Source organism: Hemitrygon akajei, chromosome 6 (genome assembly GCF_048418815.1).
Source record: "Hemitrygon akajei chromosome 6, sHemAka1.3, whole genome shotgun sequence".
Classification (NCBI taxonomy): domain Eukaryota; kingdom Metazoa; phylum Chordata; class Chondrichthyes; order Myliobatiformes; family Dasyatidae; genus Hemitrygon; species Hemitrygon akajei.
The window spans coordinates 46,384,823-46,405,743 of NC_133129.1; the positions used below are offsets into that span (position 1 = coordinate 46,384,823).

Here is a 20,921-nt window from a genome sequence, read left to right on the forward strand (position 1 = left end):
AAAGACCAGAGACATGATTTCAGGGGGTTCCTTTTGTAATAATTATTAAAATCTACTCCACCACATTAGTTACACTCAGTCTTCTTGCACATTAGTAATGATTCAAGGACTGAATATACGTAAATGGATTCAGATTGTATAGTTCTCAAATTGTATAATTTCTATCCTTGTAGTCCCAGTTATTTTCATAAGAGTCATTTATAAAATAATATTCCAGTCTAATATAATTCATAGTAATGCATATGACAGAATATCTATACGTCTACTCAAAAGTGAACATCTTTAGAATGGATTAGAAATGGTTTCATAAAATAATGAAACCCATATCCAAAGTGGATAGAATCAAATACAGGGTAAAAAAGTTCCTATTCATGGTTAAGTATCTAATCACACTTATTTCTGCCTGTATTAAATCTTTTCTTCTCATTCTGACTGTCTTCTTTTAGTATTCATTCAATTTGTAATTACTACGCTAACTTTTCTCAGGTACAATACCAACTCACCCAATTTGTTGACGTCAAAAATTGGAGGATCACCTAAATAAATACCCCCCCCCTCTCCGTAAGGTCCAACAGTAGATTTTCAACAGACCAAACCAAAATAAAACTAAAGAGTGCTCAAGGAAAGTAAGGAAAATGACAGTAGAGAAGCACAAATCTAGGGAAGGCTACAAGACCATCTCAAAGGCACTAAACATACCTCAGAGCTCAAAGCAGTCTATCGTGGAAAAAATGTAAAATCTATGAAACCACAGTCATACTGCCTAGGTCAGGCCGCCCCTCTAAACTTAGGCACCAGAGAAGCCCTGGCTAAAAATAAAACATATCCTTTCCCTTAAACACTTTGCAATGCATCTCTTAGAAGATACTGTAAAGATGTGCAGGAAGGTCTTGAGGTCGGATGAGACTAAAGTGGAGTTTTTTGGCCTCACACTGAGTGGTATATGGGACATAAAGCTAATACTGTGCATCAGTCAGGTAACACCAACCCTACTGTAAGGATGGTTGAGGTAGCATCATGCTATGGTGATGCTTTTCAGCTGCAGGGATTTGAAATCTGGTCAGGATTGATTAGAAGATGAATGCTGCTAAATACAGAGAGATCCTGGATAAAAACCTGCTAGCCTCTGACAGAAAACTTAAACTGGGAGGAAGTTTGTCTTTCAGCAGGACAACAACCAAGAGAACACTACCAAGGTAACGATGGAGTGCCTTCAAATAAAGAAAATTGATGTCCTTGAGTGGCCCAGTCAGAGTCCTGACTTTAACCCAATCAAACATGTCTGACGAGTCCTCAAGATTGCTGCCCACCACCGCTCCCCAACTAACCTGGCACAGAATGAGCAATTTTGCAAGGAGGAATGGTCAAATCCGGTTCCATCACATTACGCAAAGCTAATAGAGACTTATCCAAAATTCTACTGGCTACAAAAGTTGCAAGAGGTTGTTCAACTAAGTACTAAGCAAAGAGGGTTGAATAGTTTTGAACTGCTTACAGTTCAGTTCTTGAATTTTTAGATTTTCATGCCTTACCATTATTTTCCTTGTATTTTGGGGCTCTGCTGTGAAAAAAAGAGCATGTGATTCACAAATAAAATTTTGCAGTTAAATTGATGAAAGTCTCTGGTTGTAATGCTTATTTAAGTGAACAAAGGGTTGAGGGCTGATAACCCTTAATAAAGTTAGTGTAAAAATGGTTCAGTAGATAGATAGATAGATAGATACTTTATTCATCCCCATGGGGAAATTCAACTTTTTTTTCCAATGTCCCATACACTTGCTGTAGCAAAACTAATTACATACAATACTTAACTCAGTAAAAAAAAATATGATATGCATCTAAATCACCGTCTCAAAAAGCATTAATAGCTTTTAAAAAGTTCTTAAGTCCTGGAGGTAGAATTGTAAAGCCTAATGGCATTGGGGAGTATTGACCTCTTCATCCTGTCTGAGGAGCATTGCATTGATAGTAACCTGTCACTGAAACTGCTTCTCTGTCTCTGGATGGTGCTATGTAGAGGATGTTCAGAGTTTTCCATAATTGACCGTAGCCTACTCAGCGCCCTTCGCTCAGCTACCGATGTTAAACTCTCCAGTCCTTTGCCCACGACAGAGCCCGCCTTCCTTACCAGCTATCAAAGACAAAAGACCCTTTCGCCCATTACCTCCAAGTTTGCTGATGCACATTATCCTCAAAATAAACAACACCTATACCCTAGAATCCTCACGTTTAACTTCAATGTCCTCATTGCCTTGTCTCGCCACATTTCTGAAGTCTCCTACAGACCTACCAACCTCCAACACGTGTGTATTTCTTCAGTTCCAGCCTCCTGATCATCCCAAGGTTAATCATCCCACCAAAGATGACCTTGCCTTCTGACTCTAAACCTCTGAGCTGTGGCATCTTCTCCCTAAAGATCCCGAAATATTTACCTCCCTTTTCTCCTTAAAGGTACATTTTTAAATCTAATTCTTTACAATTTTGCTCAAATGCCCTATACTTCCTTATTTGGCTGTATATTAAATGTTGTTCAATAATAATTCTACAAAGTATTTTGGAAAGTTCAGCTCTGTGAAGGAGTGATATGATGCAAAGACATGTAAAAGGAAAAGAAAAACTATACAACACCAATAATGAGGGAATAAAAGAAAAACTTGTTTTCAGCTTACTCATGCAATTGGAATAACATCAGCCCTGATTTACACTGCAGGACAAACACCTCATGTGAAGTGATCTCAATCCCAAATAGAAACACAGCCAGTTTTCACATGAAGGATTAAAGGGAGTCTGCATTCATTAGACAAGCTGGTAACCTGTTTCACAAGTCCACAACAGGAAAACAAAACAACAGCAAAAATCCTGCCTGATTCTGCTCTTAGTACAACTTGTGTGAACCACCTTATTCTTATTTGTACAGATCATTCACATAATCTCAAAGTTCAAAGTAAATTTTATCATCAAAGTACATATATAACACCAAATACAACCCCAAAATTCATTTTCTTGTGGCTATTCTTAATAAACCTGTAAAATAATTACCATAACAGAATGAAAGACTGCCCAATTGATGCTTTACATCAATTTTTCTATGTTGTGCCACAAAATCAGCCAAATGTTTAACAGCCAAAATGCTGACTTTATGGTGAAAGAGAGATAATAGGGGTCAGCAACATACCTCTCTTCTGATCATGTCTGGATTCACGTGATGGTGTTTCTGCCTGCTCTAAGCTATCATCTTATTTTTCTTTCTGGACAGTTACTAACTGCAATAACAATACCCTTCAATATTGTCCAACCTAATGAGAAGTCCATAGGGTGCAAGCAATTCTAGCTCTAATGAACAGTTCATTCCCACGCTCCTGAATTCTGAACCGTGACTTGTGAAAGTCATGGAAGCATTAAAATTCTAGCGTGTACTTCTAACATGAACACTTTCTGTCTTCAGGTTTACAGCAATTTGGCAACATTTTAGCAAGCCTTTAAGTCTGTTCTTGCTTTTTTTTAACTTATTATGTTATATATTGTCCCCTTTCTCTTACTTTTGAAGCAATGCTCCAGCTGAAGCTTTAACCCCCTAAGTGCTGAATCCTTTTTCACACTAAATGGCAACACATTTTAAATCACACAATAGATACAAAGATGACAAAAAGTGCAGTCAAATCACATGATTTTATTTTCTGATGTACCAAATGGAATACGGAAATTAGCGGTTCTCATTAACTTATAGCTACAGGAGGAAAAATGAAGAATTAAACAAAACAGTGATACTTGCCTTTAATATATAACGTACTTAGTGGCCACTTTAGTAGGTACACCTGTACAACCTGCTGGTTAATGCTAATATCTAATCAGCCAATCATGTGGCAGCAACTTAATGCACAAAAGCATGCAGACATGGTCAAGAGGTTTAACTGTTGTTCAGACGAAACATCAGAAATGGAGAGGAAATGCGATCCTAGTGACTTTGACTGTGGAAGGAGTCTTGGTGCCAGACAGGGTTGTTTGAGTATTTCAGAAACTGCTGATCCCCTGGAGTTTCCATGCATAACAGTCTCTAGAGGTTAGAGAAAATAGTATGAAAAGCAAAAAAAAAATCCACTGAGTAGCAGTTCTGTGGGTAAAAATGCGTTGTTAATGAGAGAGTTCAGAGCAGAATAACCAGACTGGTTCAAGCTGACAGGAAGGCAACATTAACTCAAACAACGATGCATTACAATAGTGGTGTACAGAAGAGCATCTCTGAATGCACAACACATCAAACTACAGCAGAAGTTATAGCAGAAGACCACAACCATATACCCGGTGGCCAATTTGTTAAATGCAGAAAGTACCTAATAGTCAGTGAGTGTAGGACAACAACAGGCCCTTTAACTCAATCCATCTGCACTAATCATGATGCCAATATTAAACTAATCCCATCTGTCTAATCCATATTTCTCAATTCCTTACCTTCCCTGTCTATCTAAATGCTTCTAAGACGTATTGTATTTGCTTCTGCCAATAATCTGGCAGCGCAATCCAGGCACCTAACAATCCGTGTAAAAGAATACTTATCTCACACATCTCCTTGCACTGTTACTCTTCTCACATTTAAGGTATGCCCTCTTGTATTTGACATTTCCAGCCTGGGAATTGGACTGTCGACCTAACCTACCCATGCCTCTCAGAATGTTATAAACATCCACTGGGTTAGCCCTCAGACTCTGATGCTTCAGCGGAAGCACGTTTGTCCAACCTCTCCTGATAATCAGTACACTCCAATCCACACTTCATCCTGGTGTAACTCTTCTGCACCCTCTTCATAGCCTCCACATCCTTCCTATCGTGTGGCTTCCAGAACTGGACACAGCACTCCAAATATTGCCTCGCCAAATTTTAGAAAGTTTCCACATTTTATTCTCAATGCCCTGACCAATGAATGCAAGCATGTCCTATGCCATCTCTACTTGTGTTGCATCTCTCAGAGAGCTATGGACCTCAAGATTACTCTGTACACCAGTGGTTCTCAGGATCCTGCTATGTCCTATAAACCTTCTTCTTACATTTGACCTCCCAAAGTGTCACACCTCACACTTGTCCAGATTAAACACTATCTGCCATTTCTCTGCCCAAGTGTACAATATCCTGCTATATCAGTGAGCATTTCTTACCATCCACAACTCCAATTTTCATGTTATCAACAAACTTACTAATCAAACAATTTACATTTTCCTGCAAATCATTAATATGTATAACAAGCAACGTATGTCCTAGAACTGACCCTCATGAAATGCAGGCCTCTAATCACAAAAACACCCCACTACCACCATCTTCTATCTCCAAGCCAATTTTGTATTGAATATAATCAGCCAGTGTGGATTCAATGTGCCTTATTCTCTGGATCAGCTTATCAAGAGGGACCTTTTCATATGACACCTTCATCACTTCCTCAAAAAAAGCTTCATCAAATGTGAGAGACAGGACCACCCCCTCATTCTGTCCATCTCTGATGAGCATGTATTTTTCCAAATGCAAGTAAAACTTGCCACTGCAAATCTCAAAGTTCAAAATTCAAAGTAAATTTATTATCAAAATACATATCACTATATACAACCCTGATTTGTTTTCTTGCGGGCATACACATTAAGTTCAAGGAAGATAATAGAATCAACGAAAGACAACACCCAGCAGGACAATCAATGTGCAAAAGACAACTCTGCAAATATAAAAGGAAGAAAAACAATAACTAAATAAGCAATAAATGTCGAGAATATGAGATGAAGGGTCTTTGAAAGTGAGTCTACAGGTTGTGGAAACAGTGATAGGGCCAGTGAAGTTATCCCCTCTGGTTCAAGAGCCTGATGGCTAAGGGGTAATGACTGTTCCTGAACCTGGTGGTGTGGGTCCTGAGGCTCCTGCATCTTCTTCCTGATGACAGCCGCAAGAAGAGAGAATGACCTGTGTGGTGGGAGTCCTGCTACAGTGCTCCAAGTAGATATGCTCAATGGTCAGGAGGCCTTTACCCATGATGAACTGGGACATATCCACTACATTTTGAAGTACTTTCCATTCAAGGGCATTGTTGTTTCTATAACAGGCTGTGATCCAACCTCCACCACACATCCATAGATGTTTGTCAAAGTTGCAGATGTTATGCCAAAGCTTCACAAAGTTCTAAGGAAGTAAAGATGCTGCTGCACTCTTTTTTGTAATTACACCTACGTATTGGGCCCAGGACAGATCCCCTGAAATTATTTCACCAAGTAATTTAAAGTTGCTGACCAACTCCACCTCTGATTCCCAATGAGGACTGGCTGATGGACCTCTGGTTTCCTCCTCCTGATCAGACCCTTGGTCTTGTTGACATTGAGTGAAAGGTTGTTATTGCAGCACGACTCAGCCAGAATCACATTATCCCTCCAAAAACACATGATACCATTGCCACCACCCTCCACCTGGCCCTAACCCACCTGGACAAAAAGACACATACGTTCGGATGCTGTTCATAGACTTCAGTTCGGCATTCAACACAAACATTCCTCAGAAACTGATTGGAAAGCTGAGACACCTCCCTCTGCAACTAGATCCTAGACTTCCTGACTGGGAGACCTCAGTCAGTCCGGATCAGGAGCAGCATCTCCAACACCATCACACTGAGCACGGGGGCTCCCCAGGGCTGTGGGCTCAGTCCACTGCTGTTCACACTGCTGACCCACGACTGTGCTGCAACACACAGCTCGAATAATATCATCAAGTTCGCCGATGACATGACCGTGGTGGGTCTCATCAGCAAGAACGACAAGTCAGCTTAGAGAGAGGAGGTGCAGCGGCTAATGGACTGGTGCAGAGCCAACAACATGTCTCTTAATGTGAACAAAACAAAAGAGATGGTTGTTGACTTCAGGAGGGCACAGAGCGACCACTCCCCGCTGAACATCGACGACTCTTCTGTAGAGATCATTAAGAGACCAAATTTCTTGGTGTTCACCTGGCAGAGAATCTCAACTGGTCCCTCAACACCAGCTCCATAGCAAAGAAAGCCCAGCAGCATTTCTACTTCCTGCGAAGGCTGAGGAAACTCCATCTCCCACCCCCCATCCTCATCACATTCTACAGGGGTTGTATTGAGAGCATCCTGAGCAGCTGCATCATTGCCTGGTTTGGAAATTGCACCATCTCGGATCGCAAGACCCTGCAACGGATAGTGAGGTCAGCTGAGAAGATCATCGGGGGCTCTCTTCCTGCCATCACGGACATTTACACTACACGCTGCATCCGCAAAGGAAACAGCATTATGAAGGACCCCATGCACCCCTCATACAATCTCTTCTCCCTCCTGCTGTCTGGGAAAAGGCTCCAAAGCATTTGGGCTCTCACGACCAGACTATGTAACAGTTTCTTCCCCCAAGCTATCAGACTCCTCAATACCCAGAGTCTGGACTGATACCTTGCCCTATTGTCTTGTTTATTATTTATTGTAATGCCTGCACTGTTTTGTGCACTTTACACAGTCCTGTGTAGGTCTGTAGTCTAGTGTAGTTTTCTCTGTGTTATTGTTTACGTAGTTCAGGCTAGTTTTAGTACTGTGTCATGTAACACCATGGTCCTGAAAAACGTTGTCTCATTTTTACTATGTACTGTACCAGCAGTTATGGTCGAAATGACAATAAAAAGTGACTAGACTTGACTTGATTTGTCATCTCCTTTGATTCAGCCAATGACACTGGTGTTCTCAGAAAACTTAAATGTGGCATAAGTCACATAGTCATAATTATAAAGCGAGTAGAGCAGGGAGCTAAGCACACAGCTTTGTGGTGCACCAGTGCTGATCGAGATTGTGGAGGAGATGTTGTTGCCAATTCGAATTGACTGGGGCCTGCAAGTGAAGAAATTGAGGATCCAATTGCACAAGGAAGTAGTGAGGCCAAGGTCTGAAGCTTATTAACTTGGAAGGGATGATCATATCTAATGCCGAGCTGTACCAGTTAAAGAGCATCCTAAGGGAGGTGGGGTAGCATTCTTCTTTTCTATTTCAATCTTTTTATTAATATCAACATGATAAGATTAATACACTGTTATTGGGATTACAAAATTACAAAATTAAAATGAACATAAAAGGATACACAAGTAATAAGTACAATATAGTTAAGTCTTCCCAAATCATGAATGATACAACTATCATATAAACGAAACAACAAAAAAAACTAGGTATATCATGTTGAGAAAAAAAAAGAAAAGAGAAAAAGAGAAAAAAAATTATTGGCCTAAGAAAAACTAATCTAACAAACTAACCACTAGCTAATAAAGAAAAAAAGGAAAAAAGGGAAGAAAATTTTGTATTTTTTTTAAATGGGCTGTTTATAGTATCTATAAAAAGACAAAGAATCATCAGTGTCCCCAACTCCAATCCTCTCAACATACATATAATCAAAACCGGAAAAACAAATAGGATTGGAACAGGGTCGAATTACATCATGTGAAAATATTGAATAAATGGCCTCCAAGTCTTTTCAAATTTAATAGAAGGGTCATATATGACACTTTTAATTTTTTCCAAATTTAGACATAACATAGTTTGAGAAAACCAATGAAATATGGTAGGGGGATTAATTTCTTTCCAATTCAACAAAATAGATCTTCTAGCCATTAATGTAAGGAATGCAATCATCCGACAAGCAGAAGAAGATAAATGAATTGACTCTATTATTGGTAAACCAAAGATTACAGTAATAGGATGAGGTTGTAAATCAATGTTCAATACCGTGGAAATAATATCGAAAATGTCTTTCCAATATTTTTTTCAAAAGCAGACATGACCAAAACATATGAGTTAAAGAAGCTATCTCAGAATGACATCTGTCACATATAGGATTTATATGGGAATAAAAACGAGCCAATTTATCCTTGGACATATGAGCCCTGTGCACTACTTTAAACTGTATCAATGAATGTTTAGCACATATAAAGGATAAATTAACTAATTGAAGAATTTTATCCCAATTCTCAATAGGGATGGTAAGGTTAAGTTCTCTTTCCCAATCATTTTTAATCTTATAAAAGGCCTCTGAACGTATTTTCATAATGATATTGTAAACATTTAATACTACACCTTTCTGAAAAGGATTTAGTTCTAACAATTTCTCCAAAATACCCGAAGAAACAAGATTTGGAAAGGTAGGAAGTACAGTGTTTAAAAAATTCCTAATCTGTAAATATCTAAAAAAAAATTAGATCTAGGCAAATTATATTTATTAGATAATTGTTCAAAAGACATAAAACAATTATCCAAAAATAAATCAGAAAATCGTAGTATACCTTTAGTCTTCCAAGCTGAATAAGCTTGGTCCATAATAGAGGGATGAAAAATAAATTGGATACAATAGGAATTGCTAAATTTCCCTAAAAATTTATGCATGGTATTATGATCATGAGGAAATTCAGAATGATACAGGGAGGTATAAAGACCTTGAAAAGATTTATTTATCTCATCATGATTAACTGTCAGTTCACCATTCTGTTGGCAAATCTTAATAATTTGACGTTTAACCAAAGCATTCTTCAATTGGTTAGCTAACAGTTTACCCGATTTATCACTATGTATATAAAAATCACTTCTGGTTTTCATTAATTGATTTTCAATCGAAGATGTAAGTAATAAACTGTGTTCCATTTGAAGCTCAACCCTTTGTTTGTAAAGCTCCTTACTAGGAGCAATCGAATATTTCTTGTCAATTTCTTTAATCTTATCAACCAATAAAAGAGTTTTCTTCTTAATACATTTTCTCAAACCAACAGGAGATAATCTGTCCACGTATATATGCTTTAAAAGTGTCCCAAAGTGTTCCGCAGGAGATTTCATCCGTGGAATTAGTTGAAAAGAAGAAATCAATCTGTTCCTTTATAAATTTAATGAAATCCAGATCTTGTAGTAAGGTAGAATCAAATTACCATTGCTTAGTACTAGGAGCTGTGTCCATTAATTTAATAGAAAGTTTCATTGGAGCATGATCAGAGATGGCTATAACGCCATAATTACAACCAATTACAGATGGAATAAAACAAGAGTCAATGAAAAAGTAGTCAATTCTCCAGTAAGAATGATAGACGTGAGAAAAATGAAAACTCTTTGTCCTTAGGATGTAGCAATCTCCAAATATCGAAAATTCGAGTATCAGTCAAAAAAGAATTGATGTAAGTGGCCGACTTAATTGGTGAAGTCTGAATGGATATAGATCTATCCAGCAAAGGATTTAAACAACAACTGAAGTCACCACCCATTATTAACATATATTCATTTAGATTAGGTAGAGAAGTAAATAAAGACTTAAAGAAATCAGGATAATCCACGTTTGGAGTGTAAACATTAACCATAGCAAACTTCTTATTAAAAAGTAATTCAGTAATTAACAAAAATCCACCATTCGGATCCGAAATAATATCGTGTTGAACAAATGTAATAGAGGAGTCAACAAAAATTGAAACTCCTTTTACTTTGGCATTCGAATTCGAATGGTACTATTGACCCCTCCAAAACCTAAAAAAAACGTTGATTATCCTCTTTCCTCACATGAGTTTCTTGTGCAAAAATAATATGCGCTTTCAGTCTTTGGAATACTTAAACAATCTTTCTCCGTTTAATCGGATGGTTTAAGCCATTAGTATTCCAAGTGACAAAATTAATGATCTGAGCCATATTTCTAAAATCAATCCTTTGGTATATAAAGGGTTAACCAAATTATGAACTCATGCACCTGGAAGAGGAACAAAAATAAGTGGAGGAACTGGTAATGACGACACGTTGGACATTTTAGTAGTTTGAAATCAGCCCAAATGAAAAACTAGAGAAACTAATAAAAAGACCAATAGAATTAGAAAGAAACCCCCCACCCACCACCCACGAAAAAGAGACCCTCTTGAGCCTAAAGGAGGCCAGGAAAAACAAGCGTGACTCTAAATCTACCCCCATGTCTCCAGAAGGCGACTCCAAATATATAAAGGAGAAAAAAAATCCACCCAAAATCCTAAAAAGTAATTAACACTATACTAAAACAGACTTCTTAATATAATTGCTAGTAAAAAGAAAACAAAAAGAATATGAACACTGGTAACTTATAAATCAGGTTAAAACCCGAACAAATAAAAGTTAGGATGTGATAAGAAAGGCATTCTAGGAAGACGACAAAAAATGGCAAAATCAAAAAAAGCAAGTATTTTTAAAAAGAAACCGCCATCTTAGTTACACAAAAAATGAAGATATATTAAAACGTTAAAAAAAGTTCACCTTCAGAGAATTAATAATGACCAAAAACTAAAATACAATGGTTAAAGTAAATTAAAAAGATTAGTACGTCAATAAAGAAAAGCTTTGATAGGAATATAAAATGTAAAATAAAACTACACCAATAACCAGAAACAAAATCTGGTTTTGGAAACAAAAATGATCTTGTAACGATCAAAACCATACATTTATTAGAGACGAGAAACTGAAGCAGTAGGATAATTCTCATCCAGAAAGCTTCGAGCATCAGATGTGGAGAGAAAAACACGTCGTGGTGCATTCGAAGGCGAGATTCTAAGTTTCGCAGGGTATAAAAGAGCTGGTTTTAGGTTTTTCTCGTAACATTCAGACATCAAAGGTTTAAAAGCGAGCCGCGCCTTCATCACTTCTGGGCTAAAATCCTCCACAAGCCGGAATTGGAATTCTCACAATTTAACCATCCCTAAACACGAGCCAAACGAATAAAGTGCTGTTTAACATGCACATAGTGAAATCGAACAATTACAACAGGTGTTTTAGATGAAGAACTTGGTGATCGGCGCATAATTCTATGGGCACGATCAAGTAACGGAGGACTACCTGGGAAAACAGAAGGGAACGCATCCTTTAAAAGTTGAGTGAAATACTTCGAGGGGTCTCCTTGTTCGATACCTTCCGGGAGACCAAGTATGCCTAAGTTCTGTCTTCCAGATCGATTTTCATAATCGACACTCTTGGCTTTAAGTATTTCCAACTGTTTAATCGCCAAAGATCATTTCTGCTCCAGATTCTCGATTTTCAAGTCTTGCTACCGAGCATCCTCTTGCAGAGTTGCGATTAAAGTTTGATGCTCTTTAACTTCATGACCAATCTTATCCAGAGAATCCTGGAAAGCCTTTACATCTTCTTTGAACGTTTGTCGTCGTTCTTCAGATTTTTCACTTAAGAGCTCTAATAAAGTATCATAAGTCAATTCAGTATGTTTAGGATCAGTCTTTTTTTTCTTTCCATTGCTGTTAGAATCTTTCCCAGGGTCTCGCCCTTTAGATCTTAAAGCCATTTCTGTACTCATTTCTTCAAAATTCACAGTACACTCTTAAAGATAAGTCCAAGAAAGTAACAAGAATCTTCTGGTGCAGGTAAAAATAAGTTAAATAAGGGTGATCATAGGTTAAAAAAGTAAAGGTTATGGAGCGAATCTAAAATAGTGCTCACTCCATGAGCGTCTCCTGCTGACCTGCATTCTTAATTAAGGATGAGATCAGGGTGATAGTGAGAGACGATATAAGATCTAAGGAGCAGAATGTTGAATCCATCTGGGCAGAGATTAGGAATAATACAGGAAAAAAAATCACTGGTGAGAGTTGTCTTTTGGCCACCAAAGAATAATGTTACAACGGCACAGGCAATAAACAGAGAAATATCTGAGGCATGTAAGAATGGAACAGCAGTTATCATGGGGTACTTTAACTTGCACATAGATTGGGTGAATCAGACAGACAGACATACTTTATTGATCCCGAGGGAAATTGGGTTTCATTACAGCCACACCAACCAAGAATAGTGTAGAAATATAGCAATATAAAAACCATATACGTTTCCAAATTTTGTGTCTTCAGATATTTTGGAGAGTTTGTTTGAATTAAACCCTTTTCAAAAAGGGCTTATATCAAAACTTTATAATATAATTATGAAGATACGTTCAGTGCCCTTTGATAAGACCAAAAATGATCGGGAAAGAGAGCTCAATCTTATTATTCCTATTGAGAATTGGGATAGAATTCTTCAATTAGTTAATACATCATCTATATGTGCCAAACATTTATTAATACAATTTAAGGTTGTACATAGGGCCCATATGCCCAAGGATAAATTAGCTCATTTTTATTCTTATATAAACCCTATTTGTGACAGATGTCAATTAGAAATCACGTCTTTAACTCATATGTTTTGGTCATGTCCGCTTTTGAAAAAATATTGGAAAGATATTTTTGATATTATCTCTGCGGTACTGAACATCGATTTACAACCCCATCCTATTACCGCAATTTTTGGTTTACCGATGATGGACTCACTCCATTTATCTCCTTCCGCCTGTCGAATGATTGCTTTTCTCACTTTGATGGCTAGAAGATCTATTTTGTTGAATTGGAAGGAAATTAATCCTCCCACGGTATTTCATTGGCTTTCTCAAACTATGTTATGTCTAAATTTAGAAAAAATTAGAAGTGCTGTATTTGATACTTCTATTAAATTTGAAAAGATATGGAGACCATTTATTCAATATTTTCATATGATGTAATATGGCCCTGTGCCAAGCTTATTGGTTTTTTCAGCTTTAATTGTATGTATGTTGAGAGGATCGGAGTTGACGACATTGATGTTTATGTATTCTTGTGAGATACTATAAACAGCCCTTTTTTTTCTTTTTCTTTAGTTTTTTCTCTTTTTTTGCTTTCTTTTTTTTCCTTAGATATTAGATTAGTAGGTTAGTAATTTTGCATATATTTTTTTTTCTTTTTCTTTTTTTTATATATTATGAAATATCTAGATTTACCTTGTTCATATATATATACACTATATGGTTCATGTTTTGGGAAAACTTATTTATACTGTATTCATTGCTTATGTATTCCTTCATGTGTAATGGGAATTTGTATGTTTGTAATCCCTTTATTAATATATTAACTGTATTTTGTTCATAATATTTTAATACTAATAAAGAGATTGAAAAAGAAAAAAGAAAAACCATAAATAATTAAAATAATCAATTAATCAAGTTGGTCGAGGCAGTCTTGCAGAAGATTTCATAGAATGCATCCATGAAGGCTTTCTTGAACAGCATGTTACTGAACCTACAGGGAATGTGTAGCCTTAGATCTGATCCTGTGCAATAAGACAGGTAAAATTAGTGATCTTGTAGTTAGGGAATCTTTTGGAAAGAGTCATCACAGTTTGATTGAGTTTCTCATACAAATAGTTCAATCCAAAACCAGTGTATTATGCCTAAGCAACTGAGGCTACAATGGGATGAGGGAGGATTTGGCTAGTGTAGACTGGGGATCACAGGCTATATGGTGGGATAGTTGAGGAGCTGTGTAAGACTTCCAAAGAGATTTTTCACGGTGCTCAACAAAAGCATATTCCAGTTAAAGCAAGGACGGTAAGGGTGGGGAGAGCCAGCCTTGGATAACTAAGGAAATAAAAGAAGGCATCAAACTAAAAGCTCCTGCATACAAAGTCGTCAAGGGTAGTGAGAAACTGGAAGATTAGGAAAACTTTAAAACAAAGAACCACTAAGTGAGCAATAAAGAAAGGGAAGCTAGATAATGACAATAAATAGCACAATATTTAAAAATGGATAGTAAAAGATTTGATAATTATATAAAGCGGAAAAGGGTTGCTAAAGTGAATGTAGGTCCCCAGGAGGATGAGAAGGGGGAATTGATATTGGGTAATGGGGAAATGGCAGAGGCTTTGAATGACTATTTTGTGTCGGTCTTCATGATGGAGATACGTCTAACATGCCAAAGAGAGATGTTATGGATGTGATGGGAGGTGAGGACCTCGATACAATAGTGATAGCTGAGCAAACTTGTGGGCCTACAGATAAGTCCCCTAGTCCTGATTGAATGCATTCCAGGGTACTGAAAGAAATGGCAGAAGTTATAGTAGAGGCTTTGGTGATAACTTACTAAAATTTTCTGGACTCTGGGCAAGTCCTGGCAGAATGGAAGCTGGCAAATGTCACATCACTGTTCAATAAAGGATGTAGGCAAAAGGCAAGTAACTACAGGCTAGTTAGTTTAACATCTGTAGTTGGGAAAACGCTTGAAGTTATCATTAAAGAAGAAACAGTGAGGCATCGGGAAAGAAATGGATCTGTCAGGCACATACAGGTTGGATTCAGCAATGGCAGGTCTGTTTGACAAATTTACTGGAGTTCTTTGAGGATATAATGAGTGCAGTGGATAGAGGGAAATAGACGGACGTTATTTACTCGGATTTCCAGAAGGGGTTCAATAAGGTGCTGCATAAACAAACTCATCCATAAGATAAGAATGCATAGAGTTGGGGGTGATGTATTAGCATGGAAAGAGGATTGGTTAACCAATAGAAAGCAGAGAGTTGGGATACATGGGTGTTACTCTGGTTGGCAATCAGTGGTGAGTGGTGTGCCACAGGGGTCGGGGGCAACTGTTCATGATATACATTAACGATCTGGAAGAGGGGACTGAGTGTAGTGTATCTAAGTTTGCTGATGACACTAAATTGAGTGGAAAACTAAATTGTTTAGAAGATATGGAGGGTCTGCAGAGGAATGTAGATAGGCTAAGTGAGTGGGGAAGGGTCTGGCAGATGGAGAACAATGCTGTTAAATGCGAGGTCATCCATTTTGGAAGGAAAAATGAAAGAGCAGATTATTATTTAAATGGTAAATAAATTGCAGCATGCTGCTGTGCAGAGTACCTTGGGAGTACTTGTGCATGAATCACAAAAGGTTGGTTTGCAGGTGCAGCAGGCTATCAAGAAGGCAAATGGAATGTTGGCCTTCATTGCTGGAGGGATTGAATTTAAGAGCAGGGAGGTTATGCTGCAACTGTACACACGTACAGAGGCCACACGTGCAGTAGTGCGTGCAGTTCTGGTCTCCTTACTTGAGGAAGGATATACTGGTTTTGGAGGCGGTGCAGAGATGGTTCCCCAGGTTGATTCCCGAGATGAGGGGGTTAGACTATGAATGGAGATTGAGTTCGCTGAGACTACACTTGCTGGAATTCAGAAGGATGAGAGGAGATCTTTTAGAAACATATAAAATTATGAAAGGGATCGATAAGATAAAGACAGGAAAGGTATTCCCACTGGTAGATAAGACTAGAACTAGGAGACATAGCCTCAAGATTCGGAGGAGTAGATTTAGGATGGAGATGAGGTGGAACTGCTTTTCCCAGAGAGTGGTGAATCTATGGAATTCTCTGCTCAATAAAGCGGTAGAGGCTACTTCAATAAATGTATCTAAGACAAATTTGGATAGATTTTTGCATAGTAGGGGAACTAAGGGTTATGGAGTAAAGGCAGGTAGGTGGAGATGAGTTCATGGGCAGATCAGCCATGATCTTATTGAATGGCGGAGCAGGCTCAACTGGCCAGATGACCCACTCCTGCTCCTAGTTCCTATCTCGATATATTCTATCTTTGCAGTCCAGACATTCCTGCATTGAGTGAGGAGCCAAAGAAATATCATCTGCCATTGCCCTGTTGTGCCAGTAGGCAGAAGTGCCAGTAGGCAAATTGGAGCAGATCCAGGTTGTTTCTCAGTCAGGAGTTTATATGTTTCATCACCAACCTCACAAAGCACTTCATCACAGTGGATAAGTGCTACTGAACGATAATCATTGAGGAAGGTTACCATATTATTCTTAGGCTTGAATCAGGTGGGTACCTCAGATTGTCAAGGTGAGAAGTTAAAGATGTTGTTGAACACTCCAGATAGTTGATCAGCACAAGTCTTTAGTACTCAACCAGGTACCCCATGTGGGCCAGATGTTTTCAGTGGGTTTACCCTCCCAAAGGATGCTGTCACGTCAGCTTCAGAGTCTGAAATCACTGAGAATTCAGGGGCCGTGGTAGTTCTTGAAGGTTCTTCCATGTCTTGATTATTAAAGCAAGCATAGAAGGCATTGAGCTCAACTAGGAGTGAATCACCTATGTCATCTTGTTTCACTTTTTAAGTGTTAATAGCATTCAAGCCCTGCCACATCTGTTGAGCATCCTAGTGATTCAAGTTTGGTCCAGAATTGCCACTTCACAACATGAGAAGGCTTTCTGGAGATTGAACCTGAGCCTATTATATATTATTTGGTCACCAGACCTGAGTGCCAATGATCTGAGATTCATTGTTCATCCATGGCTTCTGGTTGAGGAAGACTGATTGATTTTGTGGGGACACATTCATCTACAACTGCTTTTATAAGGTACATGACAATCATGGAGTCAAAGAGTTTCAAATCCTCTGATGAGTTCCTGAACACAGCCCAGTCCACCAATCTGAAGCAATCCTGTAGCAGCTCCTCTGCCCCCCACAACCACATCTTTATTGTCATTATCTCTGGAGCCTTGCTCTTTAGCCTCTGTCTGTGTGTAAGTAGAAGAACACCAAGTGATCAGATAGCCAAAATATGGTCTAGTGATCAAACAGTAGTTATTCCAAATCATAGTAAAGGAGTGGTGTAATGTGTTAGCACTCCTGGTGCTGCAGGTTATATGCTGATGATAATTGGACATTCATTTCTTCAAACAAGTCTGACAAGAATTGCCTGACTATGATTTGAAATGCTTCAGCGCGGATTCTTTCTTGATTGGTGATGGTACCATTCAAATGTCAAGTGCCTGATTAATGTCAGCTTTGATGGCATGTAAACTGCAGTCCGGATCATGGTGGAGAACTCCCTTGGTAAGTACAATAGTTGACACTTGATTCTTAGATGTACTCGGCAGAACAAGAGTACCTCAGAACTTCAATGTCCAAAGAGTTTATCATAAAACACAGACCCCAACCTTTTGCCTTCTCCAAATCAGTTCAGTCTATCCTGTGTATCAAGAAGCCTGTGGATCTTACATTTGCATCTGGTGTGTCCGGAATAAGCCATGTCTCCATGAAGCACAGAAGACAGCAACTCCTCATGTCCCTCCAATACAGCGATCTTGTCCTTAGGTCCTCAATGTTGTTCTCCAGCATCTGTACATTTGCTATCAAGATGCTGAGTAGAGGGAGTTTCATTCCTTTGCACCTCACCCTGGCTTGGAGTTCTCCCTTCCTCCCTCTCTTCTATCTTCATTTGCTTAAAGGTGCCATACCCATATACTTGAGAGTTAAGCCCACCAAGTCATTCAGGAGGTCATGAAATCGCTATTTCATTGTGACAGTTCAAAAAATACATTGCTTAAATGGAAATTACACGCTACAGATTGCAGTGAGAATAATTCAGAAGAGGCATCTTTAAAAGTTTTGGAAGCAACCAGCAGCACATTGTCATGGAATACAGGTATCACCTTGCATTATCTTCTCCAATAATTTCTCCAGCACTGGCCTATAATTTCCTTATTTTTTCCCTGTTGCCCTTAAAGAAAATAACAATACTGGTTATTCTGCAGTCTTCTGGAGACTTGGCCATTGGAAATCAGAAATAAAGATCTCAGAGATCTCTGCCAAGTCCCTGGGTTAGGACCCTTCAGGCTCGGGGGGGGGGGGGGGGAGAAAGAGGACATATTCACATTATAATTTTCCAAGTCACTTCAGTACCTCCTCCTTATTAATGCTGGCATGCTCTAGAACATCAACATACCCCTCCAGAATCTCACAATCCTCCAAATCCTTCTCCTTGGTGAATACTGATGTATTAGTACTCATTAAAGCCCTCACCCTCTTCCTCCAACTCCACACATTAATTCCCTTCTTTGTTCCATTTTCCTGGCTACCATTTTGCTCCCAGCATATATGCCTTGGGATTTTCCTTAATCCTACTTGCTAAGGACATCTCATGGTGTCTTTTAGCCTACCTTGCTCAAGTTATTTCCTGCCTCCTTACAGCTGTCAAGGGCTTTTGTTGTACTTCAGCTTCTTAAATCTTACATATGCTTCCTTTCTCTTTTTTTTTTAAACTGAACTTACTACAATATCCCATATCCTCTATTAATTGCCTTTCATTTTTGGTTACACAAAAAAAAAATCAGCTCAGGGTACAGTTATTCTGGAATTGTTCGGCTAAGAAAAGAAAAATGTTAAAAATTGAAATACCTAAGTTCTCCAAGCATATATGTGTAGCCAAAAATTACAACTACAAATATTTTCCTATTGTCTACAAGACGAGTTTCCTCAAAATTTCATGCAGATAACATCTACATCAGTTACATTTCAATATTTTCTTAATTACAGATTCTTTTTTCATTCATTATTAAATTGGGAGTTATTTTTGAGCTCATCCCATTAAAATCTTGTCAAAATTTCATAAATTTGTAAGTACATGGTAGAGATGTTCCTACATGCTTCACTGTAAATAGTAGGCCATGTCTTTGCATATATTTCTTATGACGTATTTTAGTCATCCTGTAAATTAAAGTTTGTCTTCGGAAGGGAAGGGTCATCAGTTCCAATAAGGGAAAGCTCCAAGAACAAAGAAGAGTGTGCTTTCAATCGACGTCTGTGGGGAAAATAAGGTATCAAAGAGGCAATAGCCCAGAATCGAGAAAAAACGGCCCAATGACTGAACAAATGAGACAGAACAGCTAACAAAATGATAATCCCACTGGAGATTGAGGGAAGATGAGTCAAGGAACTTGAATACAAAGTAGCCAGAAAAACAGCAGGAAAACAGTGGCTGGAACAACAGAACCACAGATAAACTGATGGAGAGAAATCTATGAGCAAGCGTAACACACATTTTGAGAGGAGTGCAGAAATAATACCACAATCCTTAAGATATTTCTGCCTTAAATAACGAGGCTGGTGTGCATGTAAAATATCTGTATTAAGCATTTCCTGCCCTCTTCCTACAATCAAATCATAGCCAGATATTTTTTAGATCTTGAGATGGTCTCTGAAAAATCACTTCCTTACTAGACGCATTTTTCAATTATCATTTTTGTTATTTATGTTATTTTTTAAAGTACTGAATCGGTTTGCACAATTGTACCGAAAAAGTTTTATTTAAGAAAATTACAAGATAAGTTATTGGGAAGGCTAAAATATTTCATTGTTTATGTAGGCTAAAATATATAATGACTCTTGTCGAAGCTGAGAATAGCTACTTTAAAAACTGGATAGTTAACTTATGTTAAGCAAACAGAAACAATGGCAGATCATGAAAGAAAATTTAAGTGGAACAAATTCAAATACTTTCTTGTAATGCTAAGAAATTGCAGAGTCGGCCGGTTACAAAAATCAGCCTGGCTACCTTGCTCAATATCAACGCACCCGAAAAAAATCAGGCAGTGTTAAAAGCTCCCCCATCCACTAAAACTGGTCAACTCCAACCAACAAATTATCAACACATCTACTGTGACACAACAAGTTGACAACAGTGCCATCGCCCGTTACTATAGGATTATTATTATTATTATAGATATAGGATTATTATCAGCAGCGGTTTGAATTCTTCTACGACCATTCGACTGAAAAATGAAACATTGCAGCGTAGCTCTAAACAGGGCAAGAGCCAATTTACAGAGGTAAGATCAAAGTGGCTGTGATGCAGGTTATTGGTGATTAATGCTCAACAGTAGATAACAATTTCTTATTCAATTACTGCGTGAATTGAACGAGAAACAAAAAGTACGATAAATAAGCAAAGTTGATAAATCTTATTCCCGTGCATCAGACCCCAAAAATACACACCAACACTGACAGCCTTTTGCATGTTTAATGTTTGTCAGTCTGTGTGTACAGTAATTTTCATCGATTCTATTGCATTTCTTTGTTCTGCTGGGAATGCCTGCAAGAAATGAATCTCAGGATAGTACATGGTGATAGATTCGTATTTAATAATAAATTTACTTCGAATTTCACTTCTCTGATGTATTTATTATACTATGTAAAGTGTTCACTCTGAACTTTACGCGGGCAGGACCTTGTAATATGTGACAATAAACTAATCCGAATCTCCTGGACAGTCCAAACGGAGATACT

At 38.1% G+C, this 20,921-nt stretch overlaps 1 protein-coding gene across 3 annotated transcripts in view; it reads right to left on the bottom strand.

The window, feature by feature from the left end:
- Positions 1 to 20,921, bottom strand: part of arhgef28a (Rho guanine nucleotide exchange factor (GEF) 28a) — a 385,900-nt gene that overhangs the window by 364,507 nt on the left and 472 nt on the right. The window lies entirely within an intron of this gene.